General features: G+C 43.8%; 1 protein-coding gene and 1 pseudogene across 1 annotated transcript in view; both read right to left on the bottom strand.

The window, feature by feature from the left end:
- Positions 1-1,695, bottom strand: part of LOC144756462 (band 4.1-like protein 4A pseudogene) — a 30,453-nt pseudogene extending 28,758 nt beyond the window's left edge.
- Positions 1-17,321, bottom strand: part of DNAJC11 (DnaJ heat shock protein family (Hsp40) member C11) — a 536,755-nt gene that overhangs the window by 300,826 nt on the left and 218,608 nt on the right. The gene's annotated exons all lie outside the window — the stretch shown is intronic.

Here is a 17,321-nt window from a genome sequence, read left to right as displayed (position 1 = left end):
GTGATTGCCGAAAGACAACCCTTTTACTATGCCCAGAGCAAGTCCTTGCCCGCTAAGGACAAAACAAACAGCACCACTTCAGACAAGGGTGTAGTAAGTGGGCAAACATATTTTCCAGCACAATGATCCACAAACCTGTCCCAACAGCAAGGGTATACAATGTTTGTAAATGGGTACCTAGCTGCCAAGAGGATCTCAGATACTTTGTACGACATGGAGACTGAAGACTCAACTGCTGCCACTAAATCTCCACACAAGGAAGGCGGAACATGCACAGGTTCAGGTGTAGGACCCTGCCCTATTGCTGCAATAGGAGATGGTCCGAAGGGGCAGCCTGACTGAAGGACCAATGCTCATGCTCAGAAGTTCGGGATACCATACTCTCAATGCAAAGCCCGGTCCAACTAGGATGAGGTGGGCCTGGTCTGTCCTGATCTTCTTCAGAACTTGGGGCAGAAGTTGTATAGGTAGGAAGGTGTACAGGAGTCCGGAGTCCCACTTGAGATGAAATGCATATCTGAGCAAGCGCTGTCTTGAAAAACTCCAATGCACAGAAGTGCTAACATTACACGTTCTCGCTGTGGCAAATAGACTTACTCATGGTTCTCCCAAGTCACAGAAGAGACCTTGCACCACCTCCAGATGGAGGCGCCATTGGTGATCTGCAAGGCATCAATATGTGAGTTTGTAAGACCTGATGTTCAGGGAACCCACCAGGTGCTGTATGACCAGGAAAAGGTCTTTAAATTCCAGCCATGTCCTGAGGAGCAGAGACTTCTGGCAAAGGGTCCACAATCCCACTCTTGCACTACTACATGGCAAGAGTGTGGTTTGTGAACACCTGAACCAGCCTTCCCTTGATGGATACGAGGATGGCTTTCAATGTCAATTAAATCACTCTCAATTTCAACAAGTTAATGTGGAGCTGAGACTCCGCCAGAGACCAGAGTCCTCTGAACCCCACCTCTCCAAAATTGCTATTCTCAACCCACAAGTGGCTCATCTGTCAACACAGTGAGCGATGGGTGGGGAAGGGAGAAGAGTAACACTGACCCAATCGCAGATCATCAGCCATCGCTGCAGATACTTAGCAGTGCCCTCCGAAATCTAGACTAGGTCGGAGAGATTCCCCTGGCGCTGCCCCCACTGAGACTTCAGATCCAACTGCAGAGCCAGCATATGCAATCAAGCGTTCTTCACTAGCAAGGTGCAGGAGGCCATCAGACCCAGCAGTCTTATAGTCAGTCTTAACAAAATACAGGATTGAGGCTGAAACATTTGGATCACAGCCTGAATATCCTGGACTCCTCAGAACTGCACTGTGTCCAAAATGGCTCACATGAAGGAGAGCATCTTAGAGGGAGTCAGGTGTAACTTCGCCAAATTTAGAGTGAGCTCATCAAATGTAGGAGGTCCACCATAGTCTGGAGGTGGACGACGAAACTTCAACAACAACTTGTCGAGGTAGGGGAAATCTAGAACCCCTCTCTTCTGAAGATGGGCTGCCACCGCCATCATCACTTTTGTGAACACCCAAGGAGTGAAGGTAAGGCCAAAGGCGAGCACAGTGAACTGAAAGTGCTCAAGGACCATCGTGAACCGCAGGTAACGTCTGTAGGTCAGCAGGATGGCGATGTGGAAATGTGTATCCTGCTGGTCTACAGAGTCTAGGGCAGACAGGAACTGAGCCAACATGGGTAGCTTGAATTTCTCCTTTTCCAGGAAGTAACTGGTGGGGTGGAGATCTATTATATGACGGAGACTACCAACCTTTGAGGAGGAAAAATCGGGAATAGCAACCACAAACCACTTCAGTTGTCAGTACTCTCTCGATGGCCTTTGGCCAAAAAGCCTGTACTTCCTTATCTAAACGGGAGAGATGGTCTTTCGCCAGCCAATATGGGAACAGTGGCAGGGGCAGTGGGAATCTGTGAATAGTAAGACACAACCCCACCGACCAATTTGAGGCACCCACTTGTCCGAAGTTATAGCTTGCCAGGAGAGCAGGTGGTGCCTGATCCTTCTGCCAACAGGTTGTCTGCGGTGTTTGAAGTATGGAGACACAGTAGGTTATGAGGGATCCACCCCCTTAAGTCAATTCTTCTCAGACAAGGTTGAGCACCCTTCTTTCTGTACTAATGGGCACCTATCTTTAACCACTCCAGAACCAATTCTGGAAGTAAACCATCTAATTCCTTGCATTTCAGTAGAAATCCATTTTGGACATGTAGGCGGGTACAAAAAATTTAGCTGGAGCAAAACCAAGCCAGTTGACAAAGTACTCCCAGTTTTACAATTCATGAACAATTTATGAACAGTGTCAGCAGAGCTGAAATTTACAATTATACAGTCACCCGGGAATTGTTTGGGCAGTCAGCCTACCCACCCAATCCTACTATCATGAGTATAGCAGAGGCCATCTGGTAAAGTAGATGTGTGTGCAAACACAACCAGTGAATAACAATTTTTTTTATTGTGCAAAGGATTTTACAGTGTTTGGTGACAAGCCAGATACATTAGATATTACCACAACTAGTGGGCATGTTTCAGGGGGAAGACTAATTGCAGTAGGATCAGGATGAAATTGTAAACTAACAGAATCATCATCTGCTTTCCCCCTATGACTCATTTTCCCCTTACATTCCGTTCGTTGTAGAGCCTTTCCCCAGTGGTCTCCTGAGAGCATGGATGTCTACTACCCCGCAGCTCACTTCGGGGGGGGGGGGGGGCACAAGAGGAGTAGCATTGCCCCTAGTGCCAGGTGTTTGAAACTTTATCTGGCATGGTGGGCATGGCTACAGCTTAATCTCCACTACCAGCACTGTTGGTCTATCCCGGTGACCTACTTATCTTCAGGAGATATATGGCAATAGCTCTCTAGTTTGCCAAGTTGAGGGTGGATATAACCTGGGATCGGGGTGAAACTCCTACAGTAAAACAATGGTTATACAATTTGTTGTATTGTTATGAAAATATAGGCACATTCGCCACATTGTGTCCGAGCAAATTGTTCTTGAAACATATCCGAGGCCCCCTGTGGGGACATCTGCTGTAAAAGAAAAGTAAAAAGAAAATAAGCAAGTTAGAGAGGTGCAATAGAGGAGGGACTTGGAGGGGGACATCAGACCTGAACACACATCACAATACCGGACTAAGATTATTGATCCCATAACATTGATCTTGAAGGTCTGCAATCTCATGAAGGAGCTAGCGGAAGCAAGACTATGTACCTTAATATCAACATAAAACATATATAGGTGGTAGGAATTGAGGGTACAGAGTTAATATACATCTCAATATATGGTTCTGAACCCCTAGCAACAGTGACCTCTAACATCAAATGAAGTATTAATATTATTATATCTGGATCTCCTTTAGGTAATGTACTTCTGAGATCTAAAACATGTATGTGCTGAATTTGTAAGTCGCAGATTCCACTTGCTGGTTGAAAGCAATTTAAATTAAAAAAAGAAAATCGGAACCTACAATCTTCACACTCAGAGGAGAAAACCCCCCAGAAACTCTCACCTTTACAATTCATGTGAAGCAAGGTTAATATTATTTCTTGAGACTACTTGGAGCACCTTCAAATTGTATTTAAGCTGCGGAAGGGTAAACCCTGCCCTGGCTTTTAAGTTTGGTCAACCTACAGATTTTATATCTAGGTTCTATGGGGCTAACCAGCCCCAAAGAACCTAAATAGAATAGAGCGTTAAGATTGGTACAGGTCAAAATGTTTCACTTCTGAATAAAGGTTTCTTATTACAAAGCAAAAATATTTCACTGGGTCAAATACCTGCTTTGCAATTGACCGCAAGAGATCGAAAGTCTGCTACGGGGTTGCCTGGTGCGGAATCAACATAGCAGTCCTACTTTTTTATTTCTCAATATTGCATATCAGATTTTCTGTTTGATTTACAATATAAAACTATTACACAGATTTTTCCTTGGTGAATTTTTATTATTTTATTTGTCATTCATATTTCAATTTTTGCTGTTTTGCCAGGTTATGTTTTCCCAACAATTTTTACGATCATGTCGGCTCTGTTTTTGCCTTTAGGATATTTCTGCTTTTGATTAGTTCAAATTTTGTATGTTCTATTTATACCGCGGGCTTTCAGTAGTGACACCAATATCCCCTGTTAATACAACACTTTGACGTTAATTATTGCAGCTATTTGTCTACTGTTGGTTTTCTATTGAAACGGAATGCAACACATTTTTTCGTACAGAAAGTTTTTTAATGCTATTTTAGTTTTGGCAAAAGCTTTGCGTAAACTTGTGGAGTTAATAAAGTTAGATTTTCTCACTGCATTTTCCATGTTGTTTTACTAAGCATTTTCTGTACAACTTGCCGTATCACCTCGTCCAAGCAACCAAACATGAGCAAAGCTTACCATCATTGAAACTTGTTTAAAGCTATGGACTATACCGCAGGTCAATTAAAACAGGCCACTCACTCCCAGACTATATAGTTCAAAGTTCAGGGATCCTGTGCTCATGAGGAAAAAATTGGTTTAGTGCAACAGAAACAGAACCAGAATACTGAGTTTAAAATATGGTGCAATAAAAATATTGCAGCCACAATTTCGTGAAGCTAAGTATGTAGTTGAACACAGATCTACTACACTAAACTCCACCTGTATGTATCTTGAAGATATTTATGTATCTACATGGTATATAGATGTGGCGATAAAGAATAGTATATTTCTTATGCAGTCCATGGTGGGAGTCAGAGCGAAATCCTTTGATCAAATGGCTTTTAGACGCGATAATTCAATGCCTTGTAAGCTTCCTAGTGACCTCCACCTCTCCGGTCCACTGACAACAAATTCTTCCCCGTCTACCTTCTTAAAAGTGCTATGTCCTTCCTTTAGAAGAAATGCTTCAACAGTGTGATGGCCCTAAGGAATGAAGCTGCACTTAGTGTCTGATGCACAAAAGATTTGGGAGTCGGTAACCAGTTGCAAACTGGTTACCAACCACTAAATAGGGTGCTTTACAATATACAAAGACTCGCTCAAGTAGTTTTTCTTAAAATAGCATACAGCATCAAATTAATTGTGATTTCTTATTTTAGGGTTAGCAAATAACTAATGGCTAAATGTGACTTCCAAATAGATAGTCACCATTTTGATGGACTAAGCATTCACAAATAGGAAATTCAGTAAAACACAGAATTTTCCAAGTGACAGGACCATGGCCATTGATTTTAGACAGGTACAAACATGGTGAAAAATATAAAGGTGGTCCTAAAATGCCTTGCAATCTTTCACAATGGCTATACTCTATATTGTAGTGAGAAAGATGCTGATTTTGGAGGTCAACAGAGGAGGACGAGAGCAAGGATATTCAAGTAGAGGGTCACTTTGTTTGACCAAACTAATGAGGAGGCTTATGCCAGACACAGGTTTACAAAACAGGTCATTCTTAGTTTAATGAATGATTTGAACCCCGTATTAAGCAGGCCTACCCAATGCAGTCTAGCAATACCTACACATATTCAGGTATGTCTAGCCTACATCTGTTAGCTTCTGATATCTATCAATGAACTGTGGCTGGTGCAGGGGGGATATCCCAAAGCGGATTATGCAGGGTTTTAAAAAAAATTCCTAGAAGCAATGTTGTCTTGAATAAATCTCATTTTTAAATACCCCTGCAGAGTGGGGACATATCAAAATCGTATTATGTGCCGTAGCCTATTTCCAACAAGTGCAGAGATGTGTAGACTGAACAAGTTTTAATGTGCACACCCTGTGACACAAAGTTGTATGTAATGCAAAATGGCTGATCACAGTACCCTGGGAGTACTCAGGACTCCTAAATATTTAGACACTGTGGATTGTATGAACGGCTATTCAGAGGAGAGTTTGGAGACAATTGGTGGTTCAGTAATTGTAACTCACATTTGAAGTTATTTTTCATTTTTTCCTTATAAAATAACACAGCTGTTACACTTCAGGTGACAGTGCATTTTCCTAAAGACAATGGATTAGGACTCCCTACTTTCAGCGTAGAACCCCTAGACAAAGGCAGTACAACGCCGTCTGGAGACCAACAAGTAGCATTATTGAGAGGACCTTTGGCCTACATAAAAGCAGATTCAACTGTCTGCATAAGGGTGGTGGTGCACAGGAGTCATGACCCTACAAGGTATAAATATATAGCCATATGTGCAATGCTCCATAACTTAGCAGTGTGCAGGAGTCTACCCACTGTCCAGAGAGCCAGGTTTCTGATGACAACAATGATGACATTCCGCCTCACTTGTCACCTTCCAGGACCTTGTACTGCAAGAGTTGTAGAGGGACATGCATGCAGAAATTATGTCACAAAACTATTTTTAATGTGAATGAAACACTTTAGCAATGCACAAAAATATAACACAAAATGTATTGAGCACTAAGCATACATTTTTCTGTTTATTTATCGACTGTGTTGAGGATGGACACTATCATCTTCACTGTTAAATAACCATTGCCTTAGTGTGATTCAGTATTTACAAATTTAACGTCCAGTACTTGGTATTTGAATCGAACGCTGGGTGGCCTTACTGCACTCTGGCTTCTAGCCTTGATGTACTTAACTCACACACTGAAATACTGTTCACACTTAAACCCTCTTCAGCTTCCCCAACAGATTGCATTGTATTGTATTGTATTGTATTGTATTGTAGACACATTTATATAGCGCATGGCTACCCGAAGGCATCCCAGCGCTTACAGTCGCAGCGAAATAGTGTCACTCAGTTTGGAAAGAGAAATGTTTTCAAAGCTCTCCGAAAAGATAGATGGTTGGATTCTGAGCGTAAGGGCAGAGGAAGAGAGTTCCAGAGTCTGGAGGCATTAGCTGAGAAAGAACGGCCTCCGCTTTTTGCTTTGCGAATCCTGGGAACAATGGCTAGATTCTTGTTTTTGGATCTAGTTGGCCTAATCCTGCATTAGCAGTTTGCATTTCCTCAAGCATATGAACAATAGTTACTTACCTGTAATCTGTGGTTCTCCAGTATTGGTGTCTTTCATAGATTCACATGCCTGAATCATTCCCCGTCGTCGGAGTGGGAGTCCCACGGTATATAAAAAAGCAATAATATGCTATAAATACATAGTAAATACCAATAAAAAACAAACCAGGAAGTAAAGTAGCCAAGCTACAGAAGAAAAAACTTCCACATTAGTGACTATCTCTGTCATTTTGTGTAGCCCAAACTGCAGCCAATCAGGCGACAGCACCCACCAGAAGGTTCCCCCCAGAGGCTCAGGCTGTCAGATTTTGTCGCACGGAGTGATAGTAAACCAAAGTATGCTAAGAGCCTCTGAAGGGGAGGTGGGCGGGTGCATGTGAATCTATGAAAGACACCAATACTGGAGAACCACAGATTACAGGTAAGTAACTATTGTTCTTCTCCAGTATTAGGGGTGTCTTTCATAGATTCACATGCCTGAATCAGAGTAGATAGCAGTAAACATCCTTGCTAGGCAGACGCCATAGAAACCCAGCTTGTGAAACTGTGCACATTATATGAATTATATATAAAATGCCTTAACATAGCTTGGAGCATGATAAAATGCATCTAGTGAAAAATGTGCACTCTGAAAACGGTAGCAGAAGCGTCTGACTGCAGGAAAAACGGAGGTGGGAACAGAGGCTCACCTTAGCTGAAAATATTACATAGAACTGCTGGACACATGGAAACATCGGTCTTACTGGCTGCCGTAAACAGTAGTGATTGGAGAAAGCAAGGCTGCTAACCTAGGCTGCCGCTCTGCCGAGGTGCTGGAGAAGAACTCCATCAAACAGAGCAGTTGAGGAAGACATTGGCCTGGTAGAGTGCGTTCTAGGGGCTGCTAGCAAAGCTGTTCAACTTGTGGATGGCAAAATATTGATCGGAGCAAAAGATCAATACTGCAACTGTTCGCCCGGACCCTGTTGGGGTTTAACTAATCGTACTTTAGTAATAAAGTGAGCAGATCTGTGAAAACCGAACTATCCCTTGTAAACAGAACATTTGAAACCTTTTCTATTATCAAGTGTATGGAAAAAACCCATTTTGTTGATCGTGGTGGAGGCAAAGATGCAGTTGAATTTACAGGCTCGATCCGAAAGAAATTCCGGAGGCACGTAAGTATGAATTCCAGAGTAACTCGAACCACCATAGAGTTATAGAGAACTGTATGAAAAAAGGCTAAAGAACCGAAAGATCTGAACCTAACTGACTCTAATAGAGGACTGTTAAAGCCAATAAAAAAAAAAGAAAATGACACCTTTCTAAGTCATCGTAGATCATCACTGAGGAAAGGTTGAAAGGATATCACCTGAACTGCCCTATTACCACACTGAGATGTCTCGATGGTAAAGGGCGAAGTGGCGGAGAGAAAATAATCTGACATTTTCTTGAAGGATTGAGTTATATTTTTTGAGGAATAAAAAGATGTGATCTCATCTTGTCGGCATCTGGAGCCGCTGCCAGTTAAGGCACTAGTAGAATTGCATGAGGCAATCCTGAACTTGACAGCTAAATGAGAACAAACTGGAAGATCCTGTCTATTAAGAGTAAAAGGATGAATTCTAGCCGAACAATATCAGATACCGCAAAAATATTTGCGTTGGAGAACTTGTCCCTGTTATGGCTAACACTCCCTTGCAAACCGCAGGGATGTTGAGATAGGCGAACCAAAGGTAATCAGGGACTAGGCCACTGACCTCAAAGATGGCTGTTCCGAGTGAGAAACCTGGCCGCTGTGGAAGAAAATAGATTCGGAGGTGGACACGTCCGAATTGATTCGCACTCCGACCGGAAAAAGGAGAAAACTCAGTAAACCAGTCTTGGCGAAGCCATGAGGGGTGAAGAGGGACACTCGACACCACGCCATTTTGTTCTTTCGGAGAACTCTGGGACCCAAAGGTATCGGTGGAAAATGGAATCAGAGTGAGATCAGTTGGACGACAAACGCATTTCCCTGTATATTCTTGTGGTGATGCCAACTTGAAAAGCACCAGTATGTGCTGTACTTCTTGGTCGCGAAAAGACCAGATCTGGAAGCACCCTACTGCCGAAATTTGAATCCACATTCCGTAGTGGAAAAACTCACTCGAGAGTGGAAATTGTCGTCCTGCTGAGAGTGCCTGTTAGACTGTGTCTTGTACCAGGAACGTGGAATCGTCAGAAAGTTGTGTGCGTTCTATCGCTCATGCACATAGATCACCGGCTTCCTGAGGCAACAAAGCTGATCTAGCCCCTTGTGTTTAGTGACATAGAGTACACCAGTTGTATTGTCTATGCGCCACAATACAGTTGTCTCCTTGAAATTATTGCGCAACAAAATTGGAGGGCAAGGAAGATGGCTCTTCGGTCAGCAGGATGATGTACCAAACCTCATATGAGGGCTCATTTCCCGAAGACCTTCAGCCCCGAAATAGTGCTCCCCAATACCTGAGGGATGTGTCCCTGGTGATTGTGCAATTTGATACCTTTTTGAGGGGAAAAACACCTTGTGTATAAATTTCTGTCTTGGATTCACCCAAGAAAAAACCTCTTGCATCGAGGAGGGATTGTAATGAGATATCCAAATGAATCAGAGACGTGAAACCAATGTTGATGCAGTTGCTGTAGTAGCGTTATCCTGTGCAGAAGGACACTCACAGGAAGGAGGTGGAGGTCATGGGCAGCTGAAATTTGGAGAATGTAATGAAATAGACTAATGTACTCAAAAGGAATAGCAAGAAAGAGCTGCAGGCTTCTCAATCGTAAGAGACAAACACCCTTGCTGAATTAGCATGGACTGTTGTTCCTAGAAAATCCTGTGTCGAAACTAGGAATAATTGGGACTTGACATGGTATATTGATAAAAAAACAGGCATTGAAACAGTGACTACAAAGTCTGGGTGTACTGGATTGCTTATTAAGAAGAGTGATCCTCTGTAAATAAACCCGTCTCAGAAATGATGAATGCGTATGTATTGCAGACACAGATAGGCTGCCAGAATCTACATAAGAATCACGTGGAGTGGACCGAGAGTCCTGACAGATAGGCCTGTGATATAACTTAGAGTATAGATCAACCACGTCCCTTGCTGTGGAAGCATTGTTACCTAAACCATGACACTCTGGAGGTCGAGTGCACATGTTAGGTCCCTGGCAGTAATATTTGAAAAACTTGCATGAGGTACAACCTTTGAAGAATGTTTGCGCAGAGATGACAAAAATCCGGCGCTACATATCTGACCAGCTAGTTGAAGAGGATCTGAGAGGAAAAAACCTAACTCCTTATTAGATTCAGAACCACTCCGACGGTCCCTGATGTATCCATAAGTGAATTTGTAAATGACTCGCGCAGATGAGCTGAATGCGATCACCATGAAGGCGTAGCATACAGGAAATTGCCAAATGCTAAAGCATGCTCTTTTGACATCACACTTAGAATTTTCCATAGATAAATCGCAGTGGTGACCAAATGAAATCTTAGAGATATGCCCCCTTATCCCACTTGGAATGGAGTCATGATGGGATTTAAAGTAAGTCGTAGTGTCCTGGAAAAAAGACTTCCTGTATACGATTTAGAGTCGAATCATACAGTAGCATATCAGGTACTGGGTGGAACTTTTTGGATTAAAATGCGAAAACTGTCCTCGGGCACCCCGAAAGAGTTAATCCCCGTACTGTGGAGAATCGAAGGCGCGGTATTGTCTGGTCAATATGATGGCCCAGAAGTAACAACTATAAAAAGGTACGGCCATTATCTCCGTATGGACTTGTGGGCGAGGAACTAAGGGTTCTTCCAACCTTAACTCCGCAACACAATACTGAAAAACTTGGAGCTGTAATGTACACTGCACGGTGTTATGTTGATGATTATCTGTTGTCCATCCTTTTTGTTAAAATAAAAATTCTAGAATCGCCAGTGTAGGGGTATTCAAGGATACGCACATTCTGTGCCCCCCTGTTAAAATTGATCCTGTCCAGAGAGCTAAAAGATTGCCCGAGAGTCACCAGCGCCAATCTTTTGGCTTAAGCATAGCTTAAAATCTCTGTCAATACAATATTGAAAGAGAAAGAAACCGTCCGCCTCTATCCTGGTGATAAGGGCTTGATGAAAGCGCGTCACCGTTCCTTACATGAGGAGGGTATATCCGTCGACATCCGCCGGGGGATAGAAGAATAAAGAATCATGCAAGATCCCGTAACTTGCTGAAAAGTGGCTACGACTAATAAGTAGGGCAAAGTAACACTGTAATAAGCCCAACTGGACGAAGCGTCGACTAACCGGACCATGGACTGGGTCCAGCATCAGAGAGGTCAACAAGAAAATGTGACCCTCAGTGTCCGCAGAGGAAAACTGTTGCAGACTTAAACTACTGTGGAGGTGACTGCTGACGCTGTCAGTCTACAAGTCCTCCGTAGACGTACTTCTTGTTGGCAACGAAAAATGATCCTTAACTTGGCCAACATTCCACAAGAAAACTCACCATCACTGAGGATGATTGATGAATCGAGTAGTGTGTCAACTTTGAAAGTTGTCGACGAGCCTGCTAGTGATTAAGAGAACTGTCGTCAATGTGCCAACTGTGTACGGACCTAAAGCCTGCGTGGCAACTGCCAATGTGCCCACTGTTAATGGCCCCAACTGCACTGTTTATAGGTCCACTGTTGGTAGCGTAGAGATGCCAGGTCCACTGCCAATGGACAAGCGTCGATGGATCACATGTCAGAAGGGCCACTGTCAGTGGCCCACTGCTAATGAGTCAACCGTCGCCCAAGCTTGCAGTTGACGATGTCAGCTGAATAGGCTCTCAAACGCCGACGATGTTCCTCACCGTCGATGACTGCTCTTCAGCGTCGACGAGGGACACACTGCACCGTCGATGAGGCACCTCAACTCACCGTCGACGAGGTACCCCTCCGTCGACGAGGCTCCTCACCGTCGACGAGGCACCCCTCCGTCAACGAGGTACCCCTCCGTCGACGAGGCTCCTCACCGTCGACGAGGCACCCCTCCGTCGACGAGGCACCCCTCCGTCGACGAGGCTCCTCACCGTCGACGAGGCACTCCTCCGTCGACGAGGCCCCTCACCGTCGACCAGGCTCCCCACCGTCGACGATTCTTCTTCAGCGTCGACGACGGACACCCTGCACCGTCGACGAGGTTACCCACCGTCGACGAGGCCTCTCGCCGTCGACGAGGCTCCTCACCGTCGACAACTGTACTTCAGCGTCGACGAGGGACACCCCTCACCGTCGACGAGGCTCGCCCTCAACGCGGCTCGCCGTCGACGGAGCTTCCTCGTCGTCGACGAGGCTCGTCGTCGACGCAGCCCCCTCGTCGTGGACAAAAGGTTCCCGTCGACGATGCCATCTTCACCGTCGACGTTGCCCGTCGTCGACGCGGCAAAACTCGTCGTCGAGCTCAACATTGACGAGGCAAATTTGCATTTTGTGAAAAGGCTCTTGGTCAACGAAGCTCCTTGTCGGCTGCGCAGCTTCCTGCGACTTACAACCAGTGCATTTGAGGGCTCTGTCAACAGGATCCTGTAGCCCTGTGACACCGTAGATCACTAGTGACAGCAGAGATTGCCGTCGTAGAATACCAAGAGCGTGCAGTGAACCAGCTGGCACCTCCTCAGAAGAAAAATGCACAGAACGAGTCTAAACGCCTGAGAGTAAATCTCGTGGGCGTAGATGTGGGAGGCAGACTCGTAGCAGGTCAAAGACCCTTACCTTTGAAGGAACCTCATCTGGTGAAGTAAAGCCCAAAAACATACTGCGCAGAAAGGCGCCATATAAACATCGAAAATCCTCCCACATCAGAAGGGGGGTAGGCAAAACACAAGAACATCCCCTTCTATCCTACCATGTAGCAACAGGCAGACAAAATAATCCATGGAAACGATCCCAGCTTTACACCATTGACACAGGGTCAACAAATAGATTTTGTGGGAGAAAATATCACAAAATTTAATAGATATATATAATATAAATTAAGAAACTGAGCAGAGCTCAGGGAGACTCCCTGCACACGACGTGCGGTAAAAAATCTGACAGCCTGAGCCTCTGGGGGGAACCTTCTGGTGGGTGCTGTCGCCTGATTGGCTGCAGTTTGGGCTACACAAAATGACAGAGATAGTCACTAATGTGGAAGTTTTTTCTTCTGTAGCTTGGCTACTTTACTTCCTGGTTTGTTTTTTATTGGTATTTACTATGTATTTATAGCATATTATTGCTTTTTTATATACCGTGGGACTCCCACTCCGACGACGGGGAATGATTCAGGCATGTGAATCTATGAAAGACACCCCTAATACTGGAGAATCGTAATTTGCTCCCACTTCCGTTATGCTCCCAAAAGGACCCAGCGCCTTCTGAAGGATGAATAGGTGATTTAGGTCCCTGCTTCCGCTATTCAGTTAAGAATGAGTGCTTTTGCATGAAGTGCCATCTCCATGCATGCATGTTTTACTGTCTGCGAATTTGTCATTTTCAAGCTTAGCCTTTGACTACGTTCCTGATGAGGAGTAGTTGAGCAGTTGCCTGGATCTCAACCAATGTCTGTGGTTATGGGATTTTCAAATACACCTTTTGTGTGTGAATTCAGGGACTACCAGCTGTGCCATCATTATGCCGCCTAGATCACTATTCAGCATCTTAGGACCACGTGCCAAAACAATTGATTTTTAAAGATTTGGTTTAGGACTCCTGATTGTGTGCGTTTTCGTATCCGTTATATGGTTGTTTTATGGGCGACTGACAGCTGCATTTTTATTTGGCTACCAAAAACAACGGAAGCTTGTCTGCAAAGTTCACTCTCCATCAATATGTTTTGGTATAAATTAATTTGTATTTTTTCACTCCTACAGATTCTATCCTCTTCTAGAATTTTTACGTCTTTCACTAGATCAGTAATTCACACGTATTGCACCATGTAAGTTCAATATTGCTTTTTCTAACATCTGAGGCATTAATGTGAGCCCAGGTGCTCCCCAGAACCTCACAAAGAGAAGATGCATCTTCACACATACCTTTCAGTTCCGGTATGACTCGAAAACCAGTGAATCAACAAGATTAAATTCCTGCTTAGAGAATGTTTTCGGATATCACATTCAGGCTTTTCATAGAACGCTGAACTCTCATAGCAGAGATGCTAGTGACCGCTACAGTACTGGAGTTTGGTTTTAATTCACTGGAGCTTCTTCATCCCAAAGAAGGAGTTGATTCCTGCTCCATCTACATATGTATCAGAGAAAACGTTTAGTCATTCACCAGGTCCTATCAGTTCCTGATTTGAAGGTTGGGCTAGACAGTGCATGCACTGTCTCTTCGAGATCTGCTGTAATCAGTCAGTGGACTTCAAGTCCATCCCATTTCTTGTCATTGCTTTTAACATATCTATGTCAGTGTCCTTTGAAAATCCTTGCTTACTAGTAGTCCATTCTAACTCTTTGTCACTCCTTTCTCTCTTCTGTTCCTCCCACAGAGCAGGGACTTAGTATTGTCTCATTTTGCTCTAGTTCTTTATTTGTTCTTTGGGGGATTCTTTTTTCTTGGTTTCCTGCTGTTACTGTTTGAGTGTGTTCAGCTTCAGCGCTTTAGCTGCTTACATTCAAATATAACATTCGTCCTCCCACCTCCTCTTAAGGCCACAGTTGTGTTACTGTTGCCTTTTTTACTGCTGCCTCCTCCGCTGTGGCTCCTGCTCTGTTGCTTGTTTTTCTGTAATGAGGCTTTTTGCAGTTTTCGATCTCCACCGTCATTTGGGCTTTTTCTATTCTATTAGGATATTTGCTTGGCTTGGGCTTACTTTTAAAGGGGATTGGACTTGTTTTTTTAGGTATGGCCTGCAAAGGTTTTGCATCTCGCCCCATCTCTTTTCTGGACTTCATTGGTTCCTGTGCGGGCCACTTACTTTTCCTCCAGTTTGATTGGCTGCAGCACATTTTCTTTCATTGACCAATGCTTGTTCTATATCTTTCCAATACAGGCCCATTGCTTTTCTTCCATGTCTATAATATATACTCCTCTGTCTTTTTGACAGACTATGTCACACGTCACCTTCTAAAGTCTCGGAATCCAAACTTCACCTTATAAAATCTTAGGATCCAAACTCGGTCAAAAGTGTTGTAGAAAGATGTCTTTGTTAGATCCTTGATAAATCTGCACATGGTGTCTATGGAACAACCACGACCCATCAAGCCTCAGCCAATGCATGCCCATGCATCCACAGGCCATCATGGGGCAGGAGATCAAGCTACGTTTGGCAACAACTTGATAAAAATACTCTAAAAAGGTCTCACTCTTCTCCTTCGGGAAAGCCTTGTGACAGAAAGCGACCCACCCAAAGTGTCAGCCTGTTAAAACAACAGACAACAGGAAGGAGAAACCTTCTTACTCCTCGAGTAAACTGTCAGCGTTCAATGTTTCCCCCATCATCTTGTTTGATCCATCATGCCAAGCCTTGTCCAGTGACACGTCTCATGACGTGGCCTTTTGCAGTACATGACGGATACCTTGGGGACAAATTTCTCTGGGTCAATCCCAAAGGCGCGTCAAACCTTGTCCATGTATCGTTCCCCAGAAAGCTTGGTGGTACAGAAATATCAGCTAAGTTGAACCAAAACCTCTTTCCTACTGCTTCTTCAGACCATGAGTCCAAAGAACTGACTCCATGGACTGAAACGTTTTTGCTTCAGGCTGCCTTGCTTTGCGTACTACCTAAATTACACATCTTCTTGGATGCTATGTCCAGGTTTTGAGGGTATTGTTAAGGACAGCTGTGGTTAACCTTCGTGACCACAATGAGAAGCCTTTCTCTGATTTGTTGAGTGATATGTTGGATGGCTTCAAAGAAAGTGAAACATGTAGCCTGGATCGAGCGGACACAAAGACTCAATTAATGGCTAATGATGACCTTCTAAGAAGGCACACCTGGATGAGCTCAACAGGCATCAGTGAGATGTTCAGGTGGGTCAAATTGACATGCCCTGTAACGGCGAGACAGACTTTAAAAGAGAAGGTCAAATTCTCTGAGGTTTGTTTTAAAAACATTTATGTCACAGACTCAACAGAAAAACACTTTCAGAAACCTTACCAATGATTCCAGGAGTTCTTGAGGGGACAACCCTCAGAAAAGTGACAATGTCCCCAGCCGTGCAGTCCCTTTAGCACGGGGCCCTTAAACCTTTTCTATAATAAAAGCTACTTATGTTCAATGAAAATTATCCTAAGCTACTAATATTCATGTAGTAATAGCGACCCAAATAGACGAGATTACGTTAGTGGCTACTCTGTAGGTTTAGCAGCGGTAATCACATCAGAGCATCAGGCAGAGTTGTCCGCATTAATGTAAAAAAACAAAAAAAAAACAGATTTGCCAGTTTGAATGCATTTACACAGGTAACATGTAACAGCCACAGCTACAAAGCCCGTGCACCAAGGTAATAATGTTAGTAATAAGTCTCTCCGATGCCACATAACTTTTCACTCAAACATAGCTTCACATTTTTGAGAAATTCAACTCTTCTTTACAGACATCAGCTTATGGGTTCTAAAAACATACACATTTTCGTCTTGGGTAAATGTTTTAATTTAGGTATACCCACATTATTTCAGCCAAGCCAGGGCTTCTAATGTACACAGGAGAGCTACTTACCGGTACCTGGAGAGCTAACAGTAGTTCACAAGCCATGCGTTGGAGAAGCCTGCTTTAGCAGTTCTACCAGCTGTTGATGAGAAAAGTGGACCTAGGGGATGCCAAAAGCAGCACTAGTCGCTGGTTCACATATTTTCCGCTGGATTTGCCACCTCAAAACTGCTTTGGTTTCTTCTCCTTCCAACAGTACAGCTTCTGGTAAAGGCAGGGTCTCCCACATCAACAGCAATTGGTAGAAGATCATGACAGATTATTGGGTGGTCCAGCTTATGCGTAGGGGGTACACCTTCCTTTAATCCAGTCAGTCACAAAAAGGGTGAGGACACTTCCACGTCTTTATTATTATCATTGCCTGTGACAGTGACATCCTAAAAGATGACGATTAGCCGTTGCCAGAACTTGAGAGGGTCAATGTGACATGTCACACACCATTCAAAGTGACACAAACTTTGGGATCATATATTTCTTGTAGCGGAGGCTGGTTACATCTTGAGAAGCTATCTGAGCTACAATAATCCACGTCTACTAATTTGTCAAGAGGCAAGAAGAAGTTTTTGATCTTAGCAGCATTTAACAAAACTGATGCCTCCTCACACGAGAATGGGCGTCTAGTGTTCATAACTTTAGAACACGCAATCAGCAGCTGCAAACAAATGAAGTGGTCATTTTGAAGGATTTCTT

Source organism: Lissotriton helveticus, chromosome 5_1 (genome assembly GCF_964261635.1).
Source record: "Lissotriton helveticus chromosome 5_1, aLisHel1.1, whole genome shotgun sequence".
NCBI classification, from domain to species: Eukaryota; Metazoa; Chordata; class Amphibia; order Caudata; family Salamandridae; genus Lissotriton; species Lissotriton helveticus.
This window is presented reverse-complemented; position numbering and strand designations above follow the sequence as displayed.